The sequence below is a fragment of the Sinohyriopsis cumingii genome, chromosome 8 (genome assembly GCF_028554795.1).
Source record: "Sinohyriopsis cumingii isolate HCF-2022 chromosome 8, ASM2855479v2, whole genome shotgun sequence".
In the NCBI taxonomy this organism is placed as follows: Eukaryota; Metazoa; Mollusca; class Bivalvia; order Unionida; family Unionidae; genus Sinohyriopsis; species Sinohyriopsis cumingii.
The window spans coordinates 70,010,700-70,036,928 of NC_142968.1; the positions used below are offsets into that span (position 1 = coordinate 70,010,700).

Sequence of the window (26,229 nt, forward strand, 5' to 3'; positions counted from 1 at the left end):
GGTTTGAACCCATGACCTCCCGCTTCTGAGGCGGACGCTCTAACCACTAGGACACCGGAGTGGTCAGAATGGAATTGTAACAATTACAATGGAAGCAATTTGTATTATGCTTGTTGGGGCATTCCTCACTGATGGCTGTCAGTGACATCATCATGGGAATGTGTAACAGCCACATTTTGTAAGAACAAGGTGTAGTTGGTGAACAATACAGACACTTTTCTGCCATTTCCACTGGCATCATCTCATATGATGTTATTTAAAAAAACTTCCTACAACATACTCACAACATATAAAACCTATATGCAAATCTGATGAAAGCTGCTTGTGTTTCTGAAACACATATTCCATACTGGTGGCAAGAATGTCCAAATCTACATTACAAAAATGAAAACATTACCATCCATCTAGGAGTTGCAAATGTATGAAATCCTCTTGTTGGGTAGTTTTACTAACAGGCTTTACAGCAGGGCCTTCCATTAGATTTAAATGTGGCAGGTAAGTTGACAAAGTAGGGTGGGGGGTTGGGGGGACCTACCCCAATGGGGATAATTCATTTTTTTTTTAAAGTAGCATGGTGTAAAGTAAAAGTAGATGGGCTGATAAGGAATCCACTGAATTTACAGACTAAAGGTTCAGACATTTGTTTTTAAGAGAAAAATGAAAGAAGGAAACAATACAACAGATATTTTAATATCACTTTAATGTTTATTTTCTAGATTTAATTAAGATTATGAATCAGAATCAGTCTCCAACTCCACTGTAAAGTTTATCTATTACTTCTTCTGCTCAGGCACCTGCAAATTAAAACAAAATTGTAATGCTTAAATAAAGTCATATCATCTCAGCACTAGTTACATATGCAGAAGTCATGTTAATCAGCATTATAAAAATGTATGAAATTTTCTTCACTGCACTTGTGCTTCCCTTACTATCGTTAAGCCATGATACAAGATAACTTTGCACTTACTTGTCATTTCTGGCAAGTGGATGGTGCAATCAATTTGCACAAAGATGAATTTATTTCATCCAAATATTTCATGTGAATAAAAATTCCAAATGGAGGCACTTGTCCGATCAGACAAGATATATGCATATTGTAGTTAGCTGGACTCTAGCTCTGATAGTCCTGGGCAATAGGATAAGCTGATTTTGTTATCAGTTTAGAAATGCATCCGCTTTGCAAATACTATGCTTTAAAAGACGAAACTAAATCCAATATTGATGAAATAAGAGTCATTTGGATTACCTTGTTTTTTATCATTCTGCGTTGGTTGGGTGCATATTTGAGGGTCTCTGATATGGTCTCTTCCATTCCATTTGCCTTTGCTTTGCCATTAGTTTTCAAGCAGGCTTCTGCATGAGTAATACAATGTTTTAAAATAAGTTTCACAACAAAGGATGCATTGCATTTTTCTAAATGCCAGCAATAATCAATGGAATATTTTTAAAACATGTACTTTGAAATGTGTCTCAAGTTACTTTATCAATTCATTTAAAAATCTCTGGCAAGTCACATGAAAAACACAATTTAAATCAAGCCATACTTACTTATCAAAGACTTTCTCATTCACATCCTTTACCTCACACAATAAATATCAGCAACACCAACATTAAATTCACACAATCAGTGCAAAACCTAGGTGTTACTCTGGACAGTACTCTCACATTGCACCAACATGTCATGAACATATGCAAGGCTGCGTATCTTGAGCTGAGACGCATCAGCTCCATTCTCAGATATCTTTCAGTTGATGCCACTAAAACACTTGTGTGTTCATTACTGCTTTCAAGACTGGACTATGGTAACTCAATTCTGTCTGGTTCATCTTAATATCTACTGCAGAGACTTCAAAAAGTTCAAAACATAGCTGCTTGGATCATACTTAGAGTACCACAATCAGAGCACACCTCCCCGCTGCTCTGTACCCAACACTGGCTATCCATTCGATCCAGAATCAAACACAACATTAGTTCTCTGTGCTACGTTTCACTGACAGACTCTAGTCCAACATACCTATCCGACCTCACCTATGTGTACACACAAGCAAGATACTTACACTCCTCTTCCGACAATCATATACTCATTATTCTCACCATGAAAACAAAGTCACATGGACAGCATTCTTTTGCATACCAGGGCCCAGCAACATGGAATGAATTGCCCACTGAACTTAGACACAAAGACGCAGTGATCCCATTCAAGAGTGCTCTCAAAACTACTTATTCTGACTACAAAAACAAACTTAATGACTTAATAATGTTAACTACCTTAAATATTCTCAGCATGTTTTTTATGTTTTCTAATTTCATGGTGTTTGTTTTTGTAATCATATCATTGTGTATGTTTTTATGTTGTCTAATGTTGCAAAGCGCTTAGAGCTTCTAAAGATTAGGCGCTATACAAAGTCCTCATTATTATTATTATTATATTTAGCTTGGATGAATATTTTTTAAATCAGTGGCCATAACTAAAAAATGGGATTTTGTTTTATGATCATAAAAGTATGTTGGACACCATCCATGATGTACAATGCTGTCTGACATTTCTATGCACCTAAGGTTTCCATCTCAAATATTCAAGCAAAATGCATACCGAATTTGACAGATTGATGAAAATAAAAAAAAGCAATGCTTACCATTTGAAAAGAGGCAATTGTCACTAGAATATTCTATTCAAAATGATATTAATTTTGGACACAGGGGATACCACCCCCATGTTTTCCTGACTCGTGATATGTCGGCCTATTCTGTGCACAGCTTTAAAAGATGTAATGTTTATCCATCGAGCTATAGAAATGAAATACATTTACTGTAGACTGTTTCTGTCAGCAGTTAAGTTGAGTAATTAGGTCAGGTTTATAGCTAGTTTACAAAATTCAATGTAGAATGCCAATAAATGACAAGATGTATTTTTGCAAACTAAAGTGATCTTGAAAAAAGATTAGTAAAGTTTAACATTTTATAAAAAATAAGCTATTATGTGGAAAAGAAACAACAATGAAATAGGATGCAATGTGTTTACGTCTAGTTTTGGAAGGTACCGTCTCTAAGGTACCGTCATAATTGTACCGTAGTTTAATGGGTGGAAAGGCCATTGAAAGGTAAGGGCAGTGCGGAGACCATCGAGTATGTTCCAGAATAGCTGAATCTTTGTAGATACATAGATCCATTCGTAACTTCAGTCCGCAAGCGAAACACTGTACTTCGTATCCCAATCCTGACTCGGGTCCGAAGTAGACAAATCCTGTTCTAGCTAAAACATACGAAGAAGGTAATCCTTCCCTATCCGTAGGCTATTTTTGAAACATGTCCAATCGACGGGCACAATCACAATAGTCAGGTAAGAAGACTGGAAAATGGTAGGGTTTGAACTTGGAGTTCTCACTGGATTTCTCACTCGATTCTTGCTGCGGCGAAGTCATCCTTCTGGTGGGTGGCTATCCTCTTACAACCAATGTTTTATACCGACATGTCCATACGGCAAAGTAAAGTGGGTGGGAAGCCGCACTCGCTTCTGCTACACGATTTGATAGACTTTTTCCAAGGGTCGACTGACGATGTGGTGTGTGGGTAAACGTACAATCTTGTTGGGTTGATAGGTGGTCACTATCTCTAGACTGCAAGGCTTCTTTCAATATGCCAAAGTTGACCACTCGACTGGTACGATAATTCAGAGTAAGTCCTTTCACTTTACACTTCGTGTGCACTTCTCCTTGTTTGGCCCAGTATTCGTAGCCGTAATTTTTGGGACCACCACTAACGAAACTTAGAATCTTGTCATCGGGGTGCTTGTCTGTCCAGGCTCCTAAACGGTCTCCTTCGATGTCAGGGTGCTGTTGACTCGGGTGATCGATATAAATGCAACTGTCCATGTCAAAGTACAAGACACGTTCCCCTAACAGTTCTAAAGCTTCGTACAATTTTAAGCGAGCATGAGCTGTCATGTAAGCTGCAATGATGACATTTCCAAAGGGGTCATCTTCTACAAAGTTCAGATCTTCTTCGTAATTCACCAAGATCAAATCCTCACGAACGACGTCCACGTGTTTCATGAATTTGGCTTTGTCGTGAATCATCTGAAAGTAGCGGGAAGGTTCGGTCAAATACTCCGTCTTGGGTAAACACGGTCATTGTGCCATTTTACCCCACAAGCAATTTAACATCACTTTGGCAAACGATCGCCTGCCTTCGTTTTTCTCAATGTGATCTGAAGTAATGCCTTCTTGTGCCCAGAATTTCTCTCTGAATGTCTTTTGGTCTTCGGGAGTGTGACACCAGGACAGATAGCCACTGGCTTCTTGCTCAGTTTCAAAAAGGCATCCACGTAGTCTGCGAAAATGCCTTTCTGCGTGGGGTCACCCTTGTGGAATTATTGTGTCTTGGGAAAGTGGCAAATTTCGTACACTTCTAACAGTTGGTATCCCATGTTCAGAGCTTTGAACAATTCTACGCTGACCCATGTCCCAGTCAAGGCCCGTTCTTCCTGGGTGTGATGACAAGGTTGATCTTGGTTGCACGTTTCAGCACAAGTACGGCACAAAGGAAACATAAGTTTGCTTTGGCAATGGCGAGGTAAGACGGGATGGTATAGGTTCATGGGGGGCAAAACTTTGCACTTGATCAAGCCTTCGTATTGTCGAATGTTTTTTAGGTCGATGTGTTCGGTGAACAATTGTGGGTGCCCTGCAGGAAAGCAACAATATTTGCACACGTAGGGATACAGTGAACACACGTCCAAGTATATGATTTCTTCTCCTTTCTCTTCGTCAGCTTGGTACAGCAAACAGGTGGCATTGGTCCTTCCTCCGTACAAACTATTACTTGGGTTCAGGGGGTCCATGAACTGGTAACTTTCCATGAGGCGTTTAAACTCGGGATCGGTGTTCAAACGGTGATTGTATTTGTGTTCCCACATTTCCACCACTTGGTATCCTTCCTGTTCTAACTTTAGGCGTGGCTGACAAATGGCCTGGTACAAGTCTTCCATGGTTCGTTGTAAGAACTGATTTTTAGTGCCGCGGTCAGGGTAACAGACGGGACATCCGTGAAATAAGCAACCGTTAAACTCGTACATGATCTTGGGGTTTTCTAAGTCCCAGCCATTGACCGAATGCATTCCGATGATCTTTCGCCCTGTCCGTTGCGGGCATGCTGAATCCATTTGCCTTCCTTGTCGCACAAGTAATGCAACCAGCATGGGGCTTTGACCGAGTATTGATGTTTGACATAGTTGGTCGTTTGAGGACTGATGACAGCCACAGTGTTTTCAAGCATGAATCGTTGTCGGTAGACTAAGGAACACGCTTTGGCAATGGTGCAAGCCTCTTTTAAATGATCAACCCCTCCGTGTTCCATGAACAGTTCTCGAAATTTTCCACAGCATCGCCGTAAAATGTCCATGTCGGAACGACGATACTTTAGCATTTCTTCCTGAAAGTCGAAAGGGTCGGAGGCGTGAGCCTGGTACCAAGCGTAGAAAGTTTCTCGTTCGGTACGCATGTTGTCAGGGTCGTAATAGTGAGCCTGAGGCAAATGGGGTAGAACGGCGTGTTGATTGGCTTCTGTATTGAAAAAGTGTGGAAAGTACCCTTTAGCCATTTCTGTCATTCCAAACATTTTAGGCATTCGACTCAAAGGCATGGCTAAGTAGCTCATCGAATCTTTAAACTGCACTTGTCCCACTTGCATGAAAATGATTTTGGCTCCGTTCAAAGTGATTTTAGGACGCTCGATGCCACGTTCCGTATAACATCTCAAAAGAAACTGTCCATCATATCCGGAGAAATTGTGAGCCATCACCGTGGCATGACAATGACAATCTCCATAATAATGTTCGATGTCCTCTTGGCTCCACGTCTTGTCGATGGGGTCTAAGACCCATTGTGTGAAATCGGCTAGTGTGTTCGGTCCTTGAAAGATTTTTTCACGCCCTCCAGGAATCTTACTGCAGTGAGGGCAATAACTCAAGATAGGTTCTTGAATCACTTCTCGCACGCTCGATGAGCCACGCAGAAATTAGGAACGTGAATACTGATCTCTTGCATGCATTCGAAATCGAAAAAGATGAAATTGCTTTTCTTCTTCTTGTGACCATCCTCTTTCTCTGGTTGGGATTGGTATTTTTGTATGTAGCATTGGTGTTCCAAGTCCACAATGCAATGACAAATGTGACATTTTTTCTTTCCTGAACATACGTGTGCCTTGGTACTGTTGATACATAGACCTTGTCCACACATTGGGCACAATCTCAGGAGTTGACAAGCACATTTCTTCTGTGAACCTTGCATCTTCAGATGTTGTTGGTAACAGGCAGGGCTGACAAATGTGCGCAGACAAGCAGGACAATGCACTGGTTCTTGCCCTTCGCTCAGACAGGGTTGAGAGGCCAAACATCCTGAGCATTTCGATCCACAATGTTTGTGTTGCTCTCGATTATTATAACCATCATAAGTCACATTTCTCACAGTAATATTTGTATCCCAGGAATCCAGTGATAGTGGTAATGGTATCGAAATGGTCATCGTGATGATAGAGGTGAATGTATTTTCCATCCTTAAAGTCTTTCCCTCGAAACAACAGAGACCCGCGCACTTCTTGAGGGTGCACTTTCAAGGTGTATCGTGGAGCTAGGGCATCTTGCAATTTTTGCATCTCAGGAATGCCACAGGATGTGTCTTTGGACAGGCATGCTTGTTGTAACAGAAGTTCTGCTTCATTTCGTTGTTTGGCTCGGTTCGATTTTCGAATGTTCTCCCAGGCTCTTTTTCATTCTACCGTGTCGTTCTTGTCGGCATAGGTTCATCCCACCACGACGGCTCGGGCTAAACACATGTGGTCTTGAAAATTGTTAATTTGGACAAGACTTGTTTTGGTAATGCGAAGGTTGTTGACCAATAAGGTCTTTCTGCATTGTCCGGTCCCTTGAGGAGGAGAGACGTGGGTCATGTCCAGTGTGGCTTTTCCATCGGTGATGTCAAACTGGTCATTAGATTGTTGCACGTGTTGAATCTTGTCCATGACTTTGGAAGTGGTCAATTCTGCAGGGCTGCTAAACTCGATCCAAACAGGGGATTTCAAGCCGTCATGTTGTATGGAAAGTCTCAAGCGATCATCTTCTTTGGGTTGACATTGTCGCTTGAGTGTGGTGAGCAAAGAATCCCACATGTCGGTGATGAACCCTTTTGCTTTCTCTAACAGTACTTCAGACTTGAAATCTTTAAACTTCACTGTGTATTTGTAAGCCGTAGTTCTAAATTTTCTAGAGGGACGCTTTTCCGTCTCTCGAATGTCATAGTACTTTTCAGGGTTGACTAAGGGTGGTAAACTTTGTTTAGAGGGTTTGGATTCTGGTTCACTCATGTCCTCTTCAAAATCACTGGCATGAATTTGTGCCAAGACTTCAGCCCTAGTACGAGGCGATAGATCACGTTTCTGCCTCTTACTTTCTTCTTCTTTCTTCTCAAATGAATTGGATCATTTCATCTCGATAGCAAAAAGTCAAATGACTAAAGTTTAAACACCATGGATTAATTTATAGTCATAGCAGACCAGCGTATATAAAGGGTATGTGTCTTGTCCTTTCACTATTCATTTCACTCTCAAACTGAGCACAACAATGGAAGAGACTACCAAGATTGAACGTTTCATCAGAGCTTTGCGAGGGGTCATTAGAAAATTCTCTTCAGACCAGCCGAGGGACTACTCTCCTTCCTTTCAAGATAAAAGTCAAGATACTTGCTATATCTGTCAGAAGAAAGGGCATTGGTCTTCAGAGTGTCCAGACCGTCAAAAAAGAAAAAAAAGGGGTTAGAAGAGACAAAAGTCAAGATACCTGTTATTATTGTCAAGAAAAAGGTCATTGGTCACCAGACTGCCCAAAAAAGAAACAAGAGGAGTCAGAAGAAGAGAGGGATTCTTCAGAGGAAGAGGAAGAAGAAGAGGAAGAAAACAGACAGGTGAAGAAAAAGAAACAGGAGAAGAAAAGAAGGGAAGAAAGTGAGGAGGAAGAGGAGGAAAAGACTATGACGGTGAAGAAATTAAAAAAACAGAGAGTGAACAATGAGACAGAATAAGTCTATGAACTTTTTAAAGTGCTCTGTTGTGAATTGTGAATTGTAAATATTTATAAAAGAATAAATTAATTATAAAAGGTAAGTGTCTTTGGGTTTTGATTTTAAAATAAGAACCTACACTCACGCACACTCATACACAGACAGGTACTATTGGGTAAAATGTTTTTTTTTAGTTATTGGCAATTGAAAGCCTATCTCTTTTCGAGAGACGTGGATGGCCCTGAAAAGGGCCTTTTTTGGTGTAAGGGGTGAGTTTAAACAATCAACTTTAACTGTCTTAAGCCTTTGCCATGGCCAAGGCCTACTTCTGGACTGCGTACTGTTGATGATGATTTCGTTGAAATCACTAAGGATGGTGCAGTAGGCGTAGTCACAGGGTTGGAGTGTTTAGCTTGGGAAGGTCGTATTCTCTTCGGCCGTAATAAAGAAGTCTGATACATCTGTTTCAGACTTCTTAACTAAAATGTCTAACAGTACCGTGACCGTTTGATTTTGACACCCTTGTTTCTTTGCTGCTGCGTCTTCTTCTTCTTGTTTTTTTCTTACCTCTTCTTCTTGCTGCTGTTGCTGTAGGAGAAAAGCTTGTTCCGCTTCCTTTTGCTGTTGTATAAATTTCTCCAATTCTTCTTTCTGTCTCTGTCTAAAATTTTCCATGTGCAGTAATGAAGGAGAAGGTGACGAAGGTTCAGGAACAAATTCTTGCAAGGTAAAAAAATCCACAAAATCCCAATTCACCTCTTCTGAAAGTAAGTCTGGGTTCCCTTGGGTAGTCTCCACCATCAGTGCACCCAAACTGATCGTTTTCTGAGTTTCCGTCATGTTGAAAAACTGTCGCTTAGATTGACTACGCACAGGCGCTAGCGAATCTATATAGACTATGTGACGTCACAGACTGCTCTCTTCGGATTGGACGTGGGCTGACTGAATTTTGTAACGCGTGTTTGGATTGGTCAACAAACTCAATCCGTTTCAATCCTTCCTCCCCCTATAAATAAGTACAGTTCACTGCATTCCTTCACCTGTTACTCAGCACCCCAACATGTGGACCGATGTACAATCTTCAACGCTTGTGTCTTCGATGATGTTCCGGACGGACATATCAATGTATGTCCGATCCAACTGGACAGTTATCCACAGGACAGACACCAGCCTGTGGATGCGAAGAATCTTATGTGGAGCATCAAGGATGCCTCAAAAGAGTCTTAATCTATGGTCCTGCAGTCAGGCACAGCCTAAGGTCAAGAAGAAGATGTCACAGATGCCCTTTATGTTAAGGGTATATTAACATAAAACCAAAGGCCCTTTTCAGGGCCATTCCTATCTCTCGAAAAGATCTTGACTTTCAATTGCCTACCCCTTTTTTTATTTTTTTGTTTAAAAAAATAATAAAAAAATAGAGACCCCTCCCTGTTTCAATTTTCGCCTGTTCCATTTTCATAGACCCATCAGGTCGGGACCTTATTAAAATAGGGTCCCGACCCTGTTCCATTTCCCCTAGTCCCAAGACAGTCCCACGATTTATTCCCCATGTTCAATTTCCCTTGTCCCTAGAGTGAATAGTTTTTTTTCTTTCTCCCATGTTAAATTCCCCTTGTCCCTAGAATGGATATTTTTTTTTTCTCCCATGTTAAATTACATAGTCCCCAGAGTGGATATACCCTTTTTAACATGGAAGTTCCCTAGTCCCTAGACCGTCCCTATTCACTACTACCATTGTCATTACCAGCCTGAAACCAAATTTAATGCCATTTGTATAAATTCATTTCAAATAAATATTATGATATAGTTGAAGTGTAAAGTCAAGCAAGTATTCTGTTTGCAGATTTTACATTTTAGATATTATAGTAAAGTCATATTTTCTCTTGTTTAGTAAACTTTATTGCAACTGGTTCCAAAATAGTAAATCTTATTTAATGTTCATTCACCAGAATAGGTATTAATACAATCCCGAATTAACTGTATGGTACTAAAATATACCCTGATCTTGTGTGAGATTGTAATATACAGAACTATACCTCAAGAAAACAATAATATATTGAATTTATATTGTATCAAGACTGTCATGGTTATGAACTCCAACTTTATTCAGGTTTTTTCATAATAAATGATCATCTTGTGCTATGGTTGAAAAGAAATCAAAGTTCAGTTTAACTCCATTCTCTCCACATTTGTAAGTTGTTAAGAGGCATACTCATCCTCAGTGTTATAGTAAAATGTAATCTTATTTGGATCAATCTTGGTGGTGTAATATATGAATGGAGAAAGAATATTATCATCCAGATTAAAATATGTTTTATTCAGACTCTACTAAAATTTTTAGTTGGATATGGGTTACGGAGCCTGATGTGTACGAACAAAGCAATGTGTACCATGACCTTTTTAATTTAACATTTTAAACTCCTGCAGAAGAAAGAGATTTTTTAGATCCATTAATCTGTATTAACAAAAACATTTCTTCAGTATGATTTTCAATTACTTAGTATTGACAAAACTCATATTTTAAAGTTGTTGTTTTTTTGTGTTTGGTTTGGCCTTTTATGGTAAACCAACACAAGTAAGTTATTTAGTGCCAAGGCACTTTAAGTATAGTGCCTTGCCCAAGGACACACCATGGTAGCTAACCCAGGTTGGTCTGATGGTAGAATTTGAACCTACCTTATTTCACAGGTCCAGAAAGCTAACCACTGAGCCACTACAGCTCCCCATCTTATAGTGGAATGCTGGTATACTTTATGATCAAGAAGGATGGGTTGGGGTATGCATGTTGCATCTGAAAAAAGTGATGGAATTTTTGTTTACATAATATTTTAGTCATACAATATGAATCATTTTCTATAGATTTAAGATGTATCAGATCAAGTTAAGAAAAATCATATATTCTGTTTCCTGGGAATGTACTAAAATTCACTGTTATTGTTTGATTTTTTGGTAGTAAGCTTACTTGGTATTTTTTTCTTTTTAACTTGAATACCTAATTTGTTAACATCCTATTCTAAATCTTCAGAGTTCTGTCTATTAAGTGACAACTGTTGATACATGTAGGGAAGTTTTTGTTTATATCTTTTGATTTTTGTGATTCTGGAAGTTGCAGTATTTGTTGTTGTATTATAACCATTTCAGTAATTTAATGAATGCAGAGTATACTGCTCCATAAATGAAATTTAAGTGAAAATAATGTAAAAGTATGTTTCACTGCAAATATAAATTGTTTAAAATAATATATCATTTATCATATGACTATTCAATTGTGGTAACTAGTATTCCATCCAATATCTATATATTAAAATATGTCTTTTCATACAGCTGGTGATCATTTAGATACAAGTCCAATTGAACATAATCAAATTATCAATGCAGGTGTTTTTATTAGTAGTAGTATTGCAAGTATAAGTGTTAGTATTAAGATTTCATATACAGGTATGATAAGTGTATCATAATGTTTAAATGATGCTCCTTGTTACAACATAAAATATGTTCATTGAAACAAATGGTTCACTGGTAAATTGGCAGCAAAGGTCTTCACTGAATTATGTTGCATAAACTATTTTACAATAAAACATATATGATGCATCTCAATTATGATGAATGTGAGGAGGAGGATTAATAATAATGCAATTTAAGTTATCTTCATAACATAAGTTCTAGCAGATGTGTAATTTTTATGTGGTTCATCATCAGTTTGAAACTGGTCTGTGATTTCTGGATCTGGACATACCTGGTCCCCTGCTGTTGTGCTGCTATGGTCTTTACAGTTCATTAGGATATCAGTTACACTTGGTTTACATTTAGAACCCCATGGGATGGAATGCCCAGTTTGAAACTGAGAGAATGGTTAATTATCCATAATATAACTCCTGCAGTTATTATTAGGTTTGATATCAAGGTCTTTCTTTAAAAGCTTTTCAACTCAGGTTCTGTTCTACCATACAGATAAATAAAGTCAAATTCAAGGCTTTCAGATTTGTCCAGTTTGTTTCATGTGTTGCGGCAGACAGACTGTATATTGCCACTGTACCATATAAATATCAGTGCTTAGTCTGCTCTCAGTTGCTGTGGTTTGATTAGTTACAAGTGTCATCACATGTGACTAATTATTGACCAATGTAATGAAACTTGTATAATTAGAAGGCTGTATTTAAAAACTCTAAAGATCTTAAAAAGAAAATTGGATCGGGGTAAGTAAAACCTTTTACTTTGACCATTTGGCTAGAAAATAATTTTCAATAAGTTTAAATTGGATAATAGTAATATAATAATTAATTACACAAATCAGAATAAAAGCTATTTGCATATCCCCTTACAGCTGTTGCTTTTTCATAGTACTAAGTAGAATAAAGTATAGTTAAGACAGATAGCTTTAAGCTAGAATTAAACTCAAATAAATTGCAAGAAATCAAAACAAACCCAGGATTAAAACTAAAGAAATATCCCGTCATATATACCTTACATCAAATAAAGAAACTCAAGATGGATAACAACAAAATTAATGTCACATCATCAAATAGTTATCTCAGCTGCCTGGTCAACCTAAAGGCAGATAAACTAAGGCAAACTTACTCCGAAGCAGTCTCATCCCCCCTAAGAGAAAAACGACAGATACAGTTCTTAACGCCAATTTTCAACTCGACCCCAACTGACTCGATGAGTAGACTCTACCTGTCACCAAGCGTAAACGAGAATGTGGACAATCTACCGAGTAACCGCAAAACTACATCCGACATGAGTACCCAAACTGAGGAACAATACTCAACAAGCACAAAAACAACCCAGACCACGCTGGTTAAAAACACTAGCAGCCAGGGGACTCAAACTGAGAACCTACTAGATGAAACAGAACGCCCTCACCCTACCACAAATAAAGCAGTCACACACGACTCAACAAAAGGTAAGAATAATAGGAAAACCAAATCCCAAATACCAGTTAGAAAGAATAAGGAACACACTAACTGTCAGAATACAAGACCCAGCAAGCCGGTTATGGACAACGAAACAAAGTCAGCTAAAGAGACAAACACCAGGGGAAAAAAGACCAGTCTGCAAAATATCCAAAACAAGAAACACCCCGCTGAACTGACTCTCTTCGTCAAGGGAGTAAATTCCAAAATAACGAAGTTAGCCTTTAAAACCATAGCATGGCAATTGAACAAACATCACCAAGGAGAATTCACGCTTAAAAGCACTAGAGACGACTTGCTGATAATCAAATGCACCACTGAACAACAGATTGCCAAATATATGGAAATTGAAAGAATAGACCAAATAAATGTTCAGGTCACTAGACACAACAGAACAAAACAACACATAGACCCAAACCCCCCAAAAACACACAACAAAGGAGTCATATACGTATCAACTCAAAATAAAACCAATGAAATAGTAGACTACATAAGGAGTAAAGGACAGGAAGTAGAGAAAGCAATCCGCCTAAAAACAAGAAGGGGAAAGGATAGCACTGCAGTGGTACTCTTTTTTAAGGGCGCCACCCCAGAAACTATCAAAATAGCCGAAAAACTCGAGGCTAAAAAAATTTTTGCTTTCAAAAACAAACCACGGTTCTGTGGCAACTGCAAAAATTGGGGGCATTACTCTAAGAGTTGCGGAAACCTATTCCGGTGCAATCAATGTGGTCTTCACCACCCAGACCGGAAAACATGTAGCGCCACCAATCAGCACTGCGCTAACTGTAGTGGTAACCACAAACCAAACCACGCAGAATGCCCCAGGGCTCTTAGAGAAGCCCTAATAGTCGAATATATGATCTCCCATGGGGTAAACTATAAGCAGGCCAAAACAAAAATCAGGATACCAAAAACAAAATAAATAGGTAGCACCCTCACTGGTAGGAAACACGCATAAAACGAAAACAACAGTAAATTAAACAAACTATTAAGACTTTTTGCAATAGAGATGGATTCCAGAGCAGAAATCAAAATATGGCAATGGAATGCACGCGGCCTTAGGGCCCACGCTGACCAACTAAATAACAAAATACTTGAACAGGAAAGAAAACCAGATGTTATATGCATACAGGAAACCCACCTAAATGATACCTCACGTATCCCAAACATCATAGGCTACAACACCAAATACCTAAAGCATCGATCCCCCACAGCAAGAGGAGGGGGGTTAGCAACCTTTGTTAGAGATGGAATTACATCAGAAATGCATAAATTAACAGATAGTAGACCGCCCAATGACTTCGAAATACAGATAGTCAAAATAACCGCTCAAACTAAGCAGGTACTAATCGTTAACCTCTATGAAACAAATGAGCAGCGCAATTTAAGTGCAGACGAAACAATCAAAATGATTAAAGACTGTGGAGAATGGGTGGTAATATGCGGGGACTTCAATGCGCACAATGAACTATGGGGGAGTCAAAAGACGGACATTAAAGGAAAAATTGTAGAAAAATGGGCACAAAAATGCAACTTAGTTTTTCTAAACAACGGAATGCACACCCGGATAGATGACAGAACAGGCCACACATCAGCAATAGACCTATCTCTATGCACACCAAGATTAACAGGCATTTCTGATTGGCAAGTTGATGAAAGCGACCCTATGGGAAGTGACCATTACCTTATAAATATAGAAATACAAATTAGAATACCTCAAAATAAAGCGTCCTTCACACCAAGATGGAAATACGAACAGGCCAACTGGATTAGGTTCAAACAGATAGGTGACTCAATCGACCCAGAAACCATATATCACCGGGACATTGACACCTTTAATGACAAATTAATAGAAACCATTAACACAATGGCCCAAGAAACAATTCCTAAAACTAAAGGAGTAGCACCCAAACCCACGGTGCCCTGGTGGAATAATGAATGTAAAATAGCAATTAAAGAGAAAAAAAGAGCTCTAAACAAATTCAAAAGAACTAAAAATAATAGGGACTTTAACTACTACAAGGAAAAGGAAAAAACTGCCAAACAAACTATTATGATAGCTAAACAAAACTCATGGAGAGAATTCTGCTCAAAACTAGATATTAACACAAAATCGAAGGAGGTGTGGCAAAGAATTAAAAAAATGAGAGGCAAAACTAAATCAATAACCCCCAACATACCTGGACAAAACAACAAACATAAGGCAGAATTATTCGCAAACTATTTCGCCAACATGTGTAGCAATACCAACTTAGAGGATAAGTTTAAAAATCATAAAAGGCAATTTGAGGAAAGCAACTCTGACAACATAAAGGAAGCAGGAAATAATGACGGCCCACTAAACCTTCCGTTTACAGAAGCCGAATGGAGAAAGGCCCTCGCCGGCAAAAAGACCACATCCCCCGGGGAGGATACTTTGGGGTATGAAATGTACAAGAACCTACCCAAAAAACTTGTCACAATTGCACTTAACCTCATTAATAAAATATGGGAAACCGGTACCATACCTATAAGATGGAAAAAGGCAGTAGTGGTCCCGATTCTTAAGCCTGGAAAACCCTCAAGCGATATAAAATCATACAGGCCCATATCACTAACAGACAATATATGTAAAATAATGGAAACTATGGTAAACAACAGGCTGAAATACCATTTAGAAAGCAAAGGACTACTAGCTAATACACAGAGCGGGTTTCGCAACTACCGAAGCACAATAGACCAACTCATGAGACTAGAAACCGCTGTCAAATTAGCATCTAGAGAAAAATTTTAAAAATCCAGATATGTTACAGCCATCTTCTTAGACATGGAAAAAGCATATGATCTAATGTGGACTAAGGGACTGATAAGTAAACTTAAACCATACGGAATAACTGGCAATATATACAAATTTATTGCTAACTTCCTAACCGATAGAAAGATACAAGACAGACTAGGACAAGACTACTCCGAACGATACAAACTGGAAAATGGCACGCCACAATGAAGCGTAATCAGCCCAACTTTATTTAATATAATGATAAACGACCTGGAAACAGCGGTAAAACCCAACCACCTTGACTTATCCCAATTCGCCGATGACAGCGCCGTATGGAAAACTGGCAACCCAGCCAGCAGAGAAACGACCAAGCACTTACAAAAAGGACTAAACGATATAGGAAATTGGACAGATAAATGGGGATTTAAATTGTCACCTCTAAAAACAGTAGGCATAGTTTTCAATCCGGGAGGTGGCCACCCCCCACCCACTCCAAACTTAACCCTAAAGGGGGTACCCATCAAATTCGAAAAACAAGCGACACTCCTAGGTATGGTATTCGACCACGAACTCACGTGGGCAGCTCATATCCAAGAACTCGTAACGAAGTGCAAACGAGACATCAACCTCCACAGAAACCTCAGAGGGGTGAATTGGGGGGTTGATCAAAAAACACTCGTTACCCTATATAGAGCACTTATAAGAGCAAAATTGGACTACGGTTGCCAGGTATATGGAGCGGCGAACGCCACGTTACTAAAGAAACTAGACACAGTCCAATCAAAAGCGCTAAGGGTATGCACCGGCGTCCTAAATGGTACCCCCACACAAGATATCTTAATAATAGTAGGAGAACCCCCGCTAGACCTAAGGCGGAAGGAATTGATGCTGCGATACTCGACTCGAATATCAATACACCAACCCAACCACCTCACGCTACAAGCCCTCTTAGCATGCGACAAACCATTCGATACAAAAGGAAAAAATAAAAAAATACCTAGTGGGAAAATAATTATAGAATTAAAAAGGAAATTTCAAATCGCAAATATCAACCCAGAAAAAATAAGGTACTACCCAGACCCCCCGTGGACCTGTCCCACACCACAAATAGATCTTAGCTTACGTAAACTAGGACAAAAACAAAATGACCCGATAGGACTAAGAGCATCAATACTAACGTACATTGACAACAAATACGAGACATACACGCAAATCTTCGCAGATGGATCAAAAACCAAAAATCCAAATAAAACTGCAGCAGGGATAGTGATCCCAAAATTAGATGTCGCCATTGGAAAAAGACTCCCAGACCAATGCGCTATATACACGGTAGAATTCATGGCAATACTAATGGCATTAACATACGTCAAAACATACCCCACAACTAAGGCAGTCATTCTAAGCGACTCTTACAGTGTACTACAATCGTTAGCAACAGACCAATCCAAGAGCAGACCTAATATGATTAATCATGCAAGATCGCTACTTAAAGAGATTGAAAAAAACAACAAACACGTTGAATTCGTATGGATACCCTCTCACATCCATAATCCCAGGCAATGACAAAGCAGACGCAGAAGCAAAAAATGCCACAAACGAACCAAAAGCCCAAAATATAGCATACAGCGTCACTGAAATCAATAACATGGGACAAGATCAATGACATGTGGCAAGAGCTATGGGAAAAATCGGATGCAAACAGTCTAATACACACGATGATGAAAAAAGTAAGTAGAAAAGTCGAAAGTCCGACCTTCAAAAATCCACACGATATAACAATAATAAATAGAATAAGAACAGGTAAAACACTATTGGCAGGATGCGCAGGGAAACACATAAAAAGGGGACCAACCGAAAACTGCCCCTACTGCCCAACTCCAGAAACAATCGCACACTTAATAAATATATGCCCCAAATACAACCAGGAAAGGGCCGAACTAAAATCTCAACAGGAACAAATAGGAGAACGGTGGACATACCCGGAGTTACTTGTGGCAAAAAACAATAACATAGGAATGACCTATAATAACATCATGACATTCATTAACAAAATAGGCAAAAGGGGACAAATCTAAACCGAATGAAGGGTTGGGTATAAAGAGAGACCATGTAAAGAAATTAAAACCAATAAACCTAAAAGATCGAACCAAAAAAGAAAAAAACCAATCAAAATATTACAAATCACTGTTTGGGAATTGTGACGGCCGGCTCGGGCTAGTGGGTTCACAGACTGACACCGCCGCTCATAATCCGAACAATAAAAACCAGATAAGGACGAATATTACAAAATCACTGTTTTGGAATTATAATGGCATGCTAGGCCCCGTAGGTTCAAAAAAAAAAAAAAAAAAGAAAAAAAGGAAAAAAAAAAAAAAACAAAAAACAAAAAAAAAAATATTAAAAAGTAAATCAAAGACCAGTCAAAATATTACAAATCACTGTTTGGGAATTGTGACGGCCGGCTCGGTATCGTGGGTTCACAGACTGGCACAGCCGATCATAACCCGAACAATAAAAACCAGATAAGGACAAAATATTACAAAATCACTGTTTCGGAATTATAACGGCATGCTAGGTCCCGCAGGATCAAAAAAAAATTAAAAAAATATAAAAAAATAAAAATAAAAAAAATATACATTAAAATAAATCACAAATAGCTAAGCTAAACAAAAATAACAGGTAAATAGCCAAGTGGTCAAAGCGAAGGGAAACAAAGGCAATCAAACCACCTCCCTCGAAGAAAACATCTCACGGCGAACATGGCAGTATCAAAAGGACGAGAAGACCAAAATAGAAACGGACACGGGATAAGGCAGAAAGAGCTGAAATAAAGAAGAGCAGGAAAAGGCACAGGATGAAGTTAAACGTCCTAAGGCAGTAAAAGAAGAAAGAACAGGACACTTGCAGACCTTGGGGAATGAAGGCAGAAACAATGAAAAGAGTATGCCTCAAATAATCAAACCACCCCCACCCCACAGTATGAAAAGAATTGCCTTCCCGAAATCAAACAAAAGAAATAAGGCCACCCCCCCCCCACATCTACTTATAAGTGTGAATGAGAAAGTGAGCGTGAATGTGTGTTGTCGGGATATGTGGGAAAAGCAGAAAAACGAACAAAAATGTCTATAGCCATCATACAAATATAGCATACACACTCCCTACCCACCTTTTTTTTCTTTTCTTTTCTTTTTTTTTTTCTTTTTTACAAACAAATTTTACCACATAGGGCTTTCATTCTGACCCACGAAAGCCCTCTTTTGACCAACAACTTACTGGCCCTGAAACACACTGATTGGTTTAAAGCCACACGTACGAAATACTTAACCAAATTGAGATCTCCAAAACAAAATAAAGGGCTACTAAAAGCCTACTAGATGTGAAAAAAATTTCGGAAAATTCAAGTACGCAAAGTACACAAAATTTAATAGACCTTACAAAAGATAGGAAAATTCACAACTCAGGAATATCTGAAGCGTATGTGACAATCACATGTTTGGCAAGATAGTACAGGAATAGCCCAATAAATATAGGGAACTGGGCATTGATTGCAACGAAAATTTCATAATACTGCTGCTGGTGTGCTTCGGTTACTGCCTGAAATGAGAGAGGAAGGAGATGCAGGATGCAGAAACAGACCACCAACGGAGTACAACGATGGAGAAGGTTGCAGCGATGAGAGCCTGGGCGGGACCTTTTGGGGCACCTGGGCTTCGGCTTGCTTGCTTGGGGGCATTGTATAAGTTAATCGCTAAATTCAAAAAGTACACAAACGTGTACAAACTAAACAGTCGCACATACCGAAAGGTGCACGTGACTTTAATCCAATGAATGAATGAAATGTGTGCTAGAGGGTAGGGTTAGCAGTTATACTCCCAATTATGTTTGTGATGAGCAAAAGCAGCTGCACAAATTTGAGCTTTTAGTTTGGTTCTGGTAGGGTCAAAGGATGCAGGTACATTTTACATTCATTTTTTACTAGAAATAGCTATTTTCAATATTTTTCTGTGACAAGGCAACTAAGAGAATCAGTATGTGCCTTATGCATGAATAAAGTTCACTAGTACTATAACAAATTAGCATACTTTTCATCACCCCTCTACCATCAAGATTTTTTTATATTTACCTCTGTAGCAGACACAAATAAAAGTCGGCAGCTCATTTGCAGACTAAGTTACGCATATGATCTCCAATGCTCATCTAACTGTGACAGGCAGTCACCAACAAGCCAACCTATTTCCATGCCTAACTCAAAGTAAATCTGAACCACATTATAGATTTAGCTTATGTGTAAATTTATAAATGCTAGGCTTGTGATAATTAGGTTCATGCCTTCTACCTTAAAAATTAGAGGGATGTCAAAATACGAAACTATCCAGTGAGACCTATGATGTTAATTTTAATCCCTATGGGATCTGTGACATAAAAAACCCAAATGCTTTATGTATTAAAAGGTAACTAATGGGGGCAGGATCTGCAGTGAATCAATGGTTAGTATGCTAGACTCCTGATAAAAATGTTTGTGTTAAAATCCTGTTATCAAGTCAACCAGGTTACCTACTGCAATGTACCCTTGCCTTACTCCAATTCCCTCAGTACTCAGTAAACAACTAGTGTTGCTGTACATAACAAAACCAGTCCATATTGATTTTACATATTTTACTAAATCCTGACAAAAATAATTCTCTAAATAAAGAATGATTAATATGTGATGGTCTCACATGTAATCAAACTCTTCCAAGCTTTTAATGATATGAACCGATTTATCAATGTTTATCAAATTTGCATGAAAAACTATTTCTTATTTGTCATCAAATATGTTCAATGTTTTGATCATATAAGCATTTCTGCTACATTAGATCAAAATAATCTTTTTGTCAGAAATAGAGCCCTTATAGTATTTGCAAGGTCAACCAATCAGATGCAGAATTTGAGTTTAATATGAATGAATATTTTTTTTTACAAAATTGCTCTTTTGCTATATCTTGATGAGATAAATCTATTCACCAAGTCTGATGAAATTAATGAGAAATAGTTTTAAGAGCAGTAGCAAGAATGGCTAGTGAGATGTAGAACCACCACATTATATGCATAGATTTTGCTTATAGCCTCAGACATACAAGCAAATAATTAAACAAGTCAGATCTAAATTGGATCATAAACACTGTTGTGCAAATCATAAGAAACTCTGCCAATCAGATGCAAGGTCACTTCACTACCATACCTTTATCACACTCATAATAAGCATCATTGTGAAACTTGACTCTATAAGCCCAATGGCCAAGCATGATCAAACTTGAATCAGCAGTAGTGGTTATAACCTCATGTATTTGTATGCATCTTCACTTCTTCAATCTAGATCTCATTTATATAAGCATGTATTCTACGTTTAGTAAAAACTGCACTACATGTATAAATATTGCATGCGGTGGTAACATACTCAGATGAAAGATCACCTTATTATTATTAATGGTTAACACTCATCAAACTTCAAGGACAACTTAATGATTTTAGCCTATATTGTGGAAGTATGGCTTTTAGGCTGGTTAAAAAACTCAACTAATCTTATACATGATCACATGTATATACTTGGATTTTGCTCATTATTAGATTTATCCAAGATGTTGATTTAAGCCCAAAACCAAGTTTTATATAAACAAATTGATCAGAACTATGGACTCCAAAGTAGCTAATTTCTTACTGTTGAAAGACAGAAGGGGATGTGAAATAAATAACACACTCTGGACCATTACATAAACCCACTTAGCCTTTTGACCAGTTGAGATAAAATATCAACAATAATGTTAAATAAGATTGATAAATTATGTTTTCTCACATTACCTCTAGCCCTTTTCAACATGGATGGTATTTTTCTTCCACATATGTCAGCTCTTAATTAGTGGCCCTTTCCCATCATGAATGTTGTAGGTGAAACTCTCAGAATTAGGCTTTTTAATTTATATCTGTAGAAGAAAAAAACTATTGGTCTGCATATATCAATGTCACCATTTCTGTATTAGATTAAAATACCATATGTGTGTGTGTGTGTGTGTGTGTGTGTGTTAATTTTAGAATTTAAGCAAACTTGTCTCCATGTGTTTTTCGTTTAAAACTGATGATGATAACACATAACAGGTTCAATGGATAAAATGTTATTTCTTACTTCTTACAACTGCTCATTATATCTGAATTTACATTCAATGTTTGTTTTAATTAACATATTTGGGATATTGGGCAAATTATTTATTTTGTAGTTTATCATTATATCATTTACCAGTCTTTTATCATTCAAATATGTAATATAGTACCATTATACTGACTTCATATTCTATATGATATCCCAGCAATACATATTAAGCAGATAAGTGCAAATAAAAATGTTCAGAATGTAAAATTTACTCCAAGCTCAAAGAAGATCAGCAAAAGATAATATCCAACAAATTACCAAACAAAAAGCGAAGTTAACGCAGTTACCTTTATTATGACGTCTCCAACACCAACGGTACTGTACAGCTACGTCTTCTGAGTTTTACCGTCATCTTGTCTTTCAAACCAGAATTAATTTCTTGAGCTCTTACAAAATGAAGAAACTTTTAAATACTATAATTTAAGCAGCTTCTTTACATGCCATCAGATAAATTATGGCACAGTGTTATGTCTGTCAGCAAAACGCAACTTCACATTTGGACGGCGCGCTGTGTGGGCATCGCCGACACAGCAACTGACATGAATTCTCTATTAGCAGACAATGATTCGGAATAAATCCTTCGCAAATCTAACATTCTCGATTTTTCATAGTTCCACTTTTCATTGTTGCATCTGTTTGATTGTACAATTGCTAATGATGTTCAATGAATCAACTTCAATTCATCTGCTGTCTGAAATCCCGGTTCAGTTGGTATTTTCTTCCGCGCATGATGCCGTGTAAATAAAAGATACGGTCGACATTCAAAGTGGTTTAGGTTAATTTATTATTTTTCTGTATTAAGGTCATTTGCAGAAAGTGTTTCGCTAGGGTGAGAAAAAAAAATATAACAAAAAGAAAACTTTCTTTTCCAACGCTAATACTGTATATATTTCAATTTGTGATTGATGCTATAAATAAAAAAAAATGATAATAAAGCATTTTAGCCCGTGGCTTCGGCACGGCACTCGTTTTTGTGGGTTTTTTAAAATGTTGTTAGTGTTGTTTTGGGGTTGTTTTTTGTGTGTGTACCACACTAAAAAACATACCAGGTATTAGGCCTAACGTAGGAAAAGAAATTATCCTCTATTTATTACTATTCTTACTGTCAAATGACGCAAAAGTGATCAAATTGCTATTAAGATTTTGTTTTGTATAACACTTACCGCTCGTTTTCCTCGAGATAAAGCAGCCACTTCAAAATGATTATAAAATCTGTGACAGATGAAAAACGTGGTTTAAATAATTCGTAATCGCCTGCCTTAAAATACTGTAGGAATTTGCTAATGTATTTCATGGCCCTTGTTTGAATAGATACCAACGATCATGTATATCGACCAAATTTTGTATATTCCTGCCCACAATCATGTATTTTGTATTAAACCGTATATTACACGAGCGCTCTGTGGCAAACTCGGGGGGGGGGGGGGGGGGTCTCTATTATACCCAGAGGCGTAGCTATGATATTTTGCGCCCGGGGACGAACTATAAAATTGGCGCCCCAGCCCCCTCCCCGTTTAATCACATTTTTGAATATTACCCTTGTTTACTTATTATAATGTAACGTTGTAAGCCTCATTTTGGCGCCCCTGTACCTTGGCGCCCGGGGACATATGTACTCCCCTTCCCCCCCCCCCCACCCCGCTACGCCTCTGATTATACCTGCTGTATCAGTTGAGAAATATATTGAACAGATCAGGCCCCAATACTCTCGCTCTGAAAAACATTAAAATAATTATATGCAGAATATCGGTAGGTCTCCCTCTTGCCGAAAATGTCAGCACCATATATATTTTGCAAGTAATGTAATGGGTATAATAACACACACACACACACACACACACACACACTTTTTTGGGAGTGGGGGGGGGGCAACGGACAGATGCCCCCATTTCCCAAAAAAAATAAAAAGTATTTTATATTTGTGTATTTCCCCCTCAGATGTGTTCTACGTTTTATTAAAACAAAATTTTATATAAAAAATTTAGTTTTTAGAATTTTTGATGGGGTATTTATGTTTCCATAGTGTTATCTAAAGGGTTGTTCGTCCGAGTCTGGTTTCCCTCACCTTGCTCGAAGTTCATTCCCTTGAAATGTTTTGTAACCTTTGCTATATGTCGCCTAGGTCTCAGTGTTTGCTATATGTAATGGTGTTATATTGTGTGTATGCTATATTTTCTTTATGTTTGAGACAGCAAGTATAGATCAAATATCTTTCCCAGTTGTATTTCTTCCTTTATGATGTTATATTGTATCTTTTAATTTGTTTTATGGTTTTCTAATTTTGACGATGGAATGGTGTACTATTTAGACTTTGTTTAAAAAAAATAATTTCCTATTTTATTATTCGAGTGATAATATGTGTCGTTCCTCATAATAGTCTTTAAAGATGTTGATAGGTAGGTTACGCTCGATCCAAGGTTCACGCTTCTTTATTCTCTATGTGTTTTTCCTGGGTCGCGTTAGGCCTCCTTTATTTAGTTTATCTGATTATGCTTTATTGAAAGATCCAAACGTATTTATGAGACCACATTATTCTATAGTGGTCAACCATGCAGTGCGGGAGAAGTTAGTAGGGTTTTAAACTAAGTGTTATACAGTATGTATTTGTGTCTTTATTTTGTCTGTTTATGTTCTACATTGGGTGTTTTCAAAGACTCATGATGGGCCTATGCACTTCACTGAGCCCTGTGACTTAGCCCCATGATGTCATCGCCATTTATTTCCCCCTTATATTTTCCCTGTATCCCTTCCTATATATGTCTTTAGAATTTTCTTTCAGAGAAAGAAGAAAAAAAATTAAATTACAAAATTCTTTTATTTTTTTCTTTCTTCCTTTCTTCCTTTTTCTCTTTTAAAAAAAAAAGTTATATGGGTTTCTTTGAAATATTTGAAATAGAATTTGAAATTTTCTTTGAAATATGGCTGTTGTGGGGTGCGAGGAGGGGGTATGGGTATGGCATCAGCTCGCAATTGCGCTACGCGACCCTTCGGTCTGTAATACCTATTCCTCCCTCCCCCTCTCTCCCCCAATTCCAACATCAATTGCGTTATATCAACCTGACGGTAAGTATCTATTCGTCGTAAGACGTACTGAGTTCTTGTTGTGGTTAATATTCTTATTTTTACCACGTATCTTATTTAAAAATCTTTATCACCTGTCCACAGGATATCATCGTAGTTACTATATAGTCTATACATTTTAGAACGATTTTGTTTTCGTAGTCTAAATCTATGAATAAAATGTTATTTTTGTTATACTTATATTTTTTGCAAATTTTCATTATTAACTTTATCCTAGTATGTTTAGATTTATCACATTGGACAATCGTATGTAGTTTGGTGAAGTTCGCTGTTTTACATAAAGGGCCTTTCGGCATTATCCTCAGCATACGATGTTTGATTGTTTCTTCGCCTGTTAGCCAGGTGTTGTGCAGGTATTTAAAAATTATACTTTGTGTTTTGACAGATCTTGTTTTCCCCAATTTTTCCAATTTTTTGTCCAATTTACCCCCTCAGTTGTCCTGCTCTACTCTACATTTTATATTTTTGGTTACCTCCTCCCTAATCCAAGCGTGACTTTTACTTATTAAATTTTGCATAAATCTGTTTTGTCTCTATATTTTAAAATTAGTTCTCATATGTTTGCGTGGCACTTCGATTTTTTTATATTAATTTGTTATTTTTGTATATCTCTGGTCGGTTTCTCAAGGTGAAGCCGAACCAGTAGATGTACGGTGCTTCTCACGCTGTAGCCGGGTCTGAGTGCATTTTTTTTTTAATCTATTGATTATGTTAGTTAATTATAGTAGTAGAGGGCTCGGCAACCCCAAGCCCCCTCTACTTTTGGCCCTATATAATGTCTCTTTTTTTACATGATGCATTTTATGATTCCATATATAATCTATTATTTCGTTGTCTGTTTTGTTTAAAATTGTATTATCCATATCTATGGATTTAATTATGTAGTTAATATTTGAGTATAAATAAGTCTTGGCCACTTGGGCCCGCTCCATGATAGGTAATGGCGCCATGGCCAGATTTTCACATTTTCTCTTATTTTATTGATAATATGTTCATAATTTTCTACAGCTTCTTTTTTTTATTACCAAAGTAAACCCCTAGAGCCTTTACAGTGTCTCTCAGTAAGTGTGTGTGTGGGGGGGGGGGGCGATAATCCAGGGTGGTTGCCCCTCCAGTTAACTATTTTTAAGATTTCGTGCTTGTTGTGGTTTATTTTGGAACCCGACGCTTATAGCATTTCCCCTCTCTTATAAAGATGTTGCAATCATATGCATGTTAGAGCATTTTTTAATTCTT

General features: G+C 37.8%; 1 protein-coding gene and 1 long non-coding RNA gene across 2 annotated transcripts in view; one reads left to right on the plus strand and one right to left on the minus strand.

Moving 5' to 3' along the window:
* LOC149793773 (uncharacterized) overlaps positions 1 to 26,229 on the plus strand; it is a 128,853-nt gene that overhangs the window by 33,843 nt on the left and 68,781 nt on the right. The gene's annotated exons all lie outside the window — the stretch shown is intronic.
* LOC149793774 (uncharacterized) lies at positions 684 to 22,715 on the minus strand. Its single transcript, XR_016422587.1, has 5 exons — positions 22,200 to 22,715; positions 21,567 to 21,688; positions 10,728 to 10,842; positions 1,247 to 1,353; positions 684 to 794 (listed from the first exon to the last, which is right to left on the minus strand). It is a non-coding gene; the product is annotated as an uncharacterized LOC149793774 (long non-coding RNA).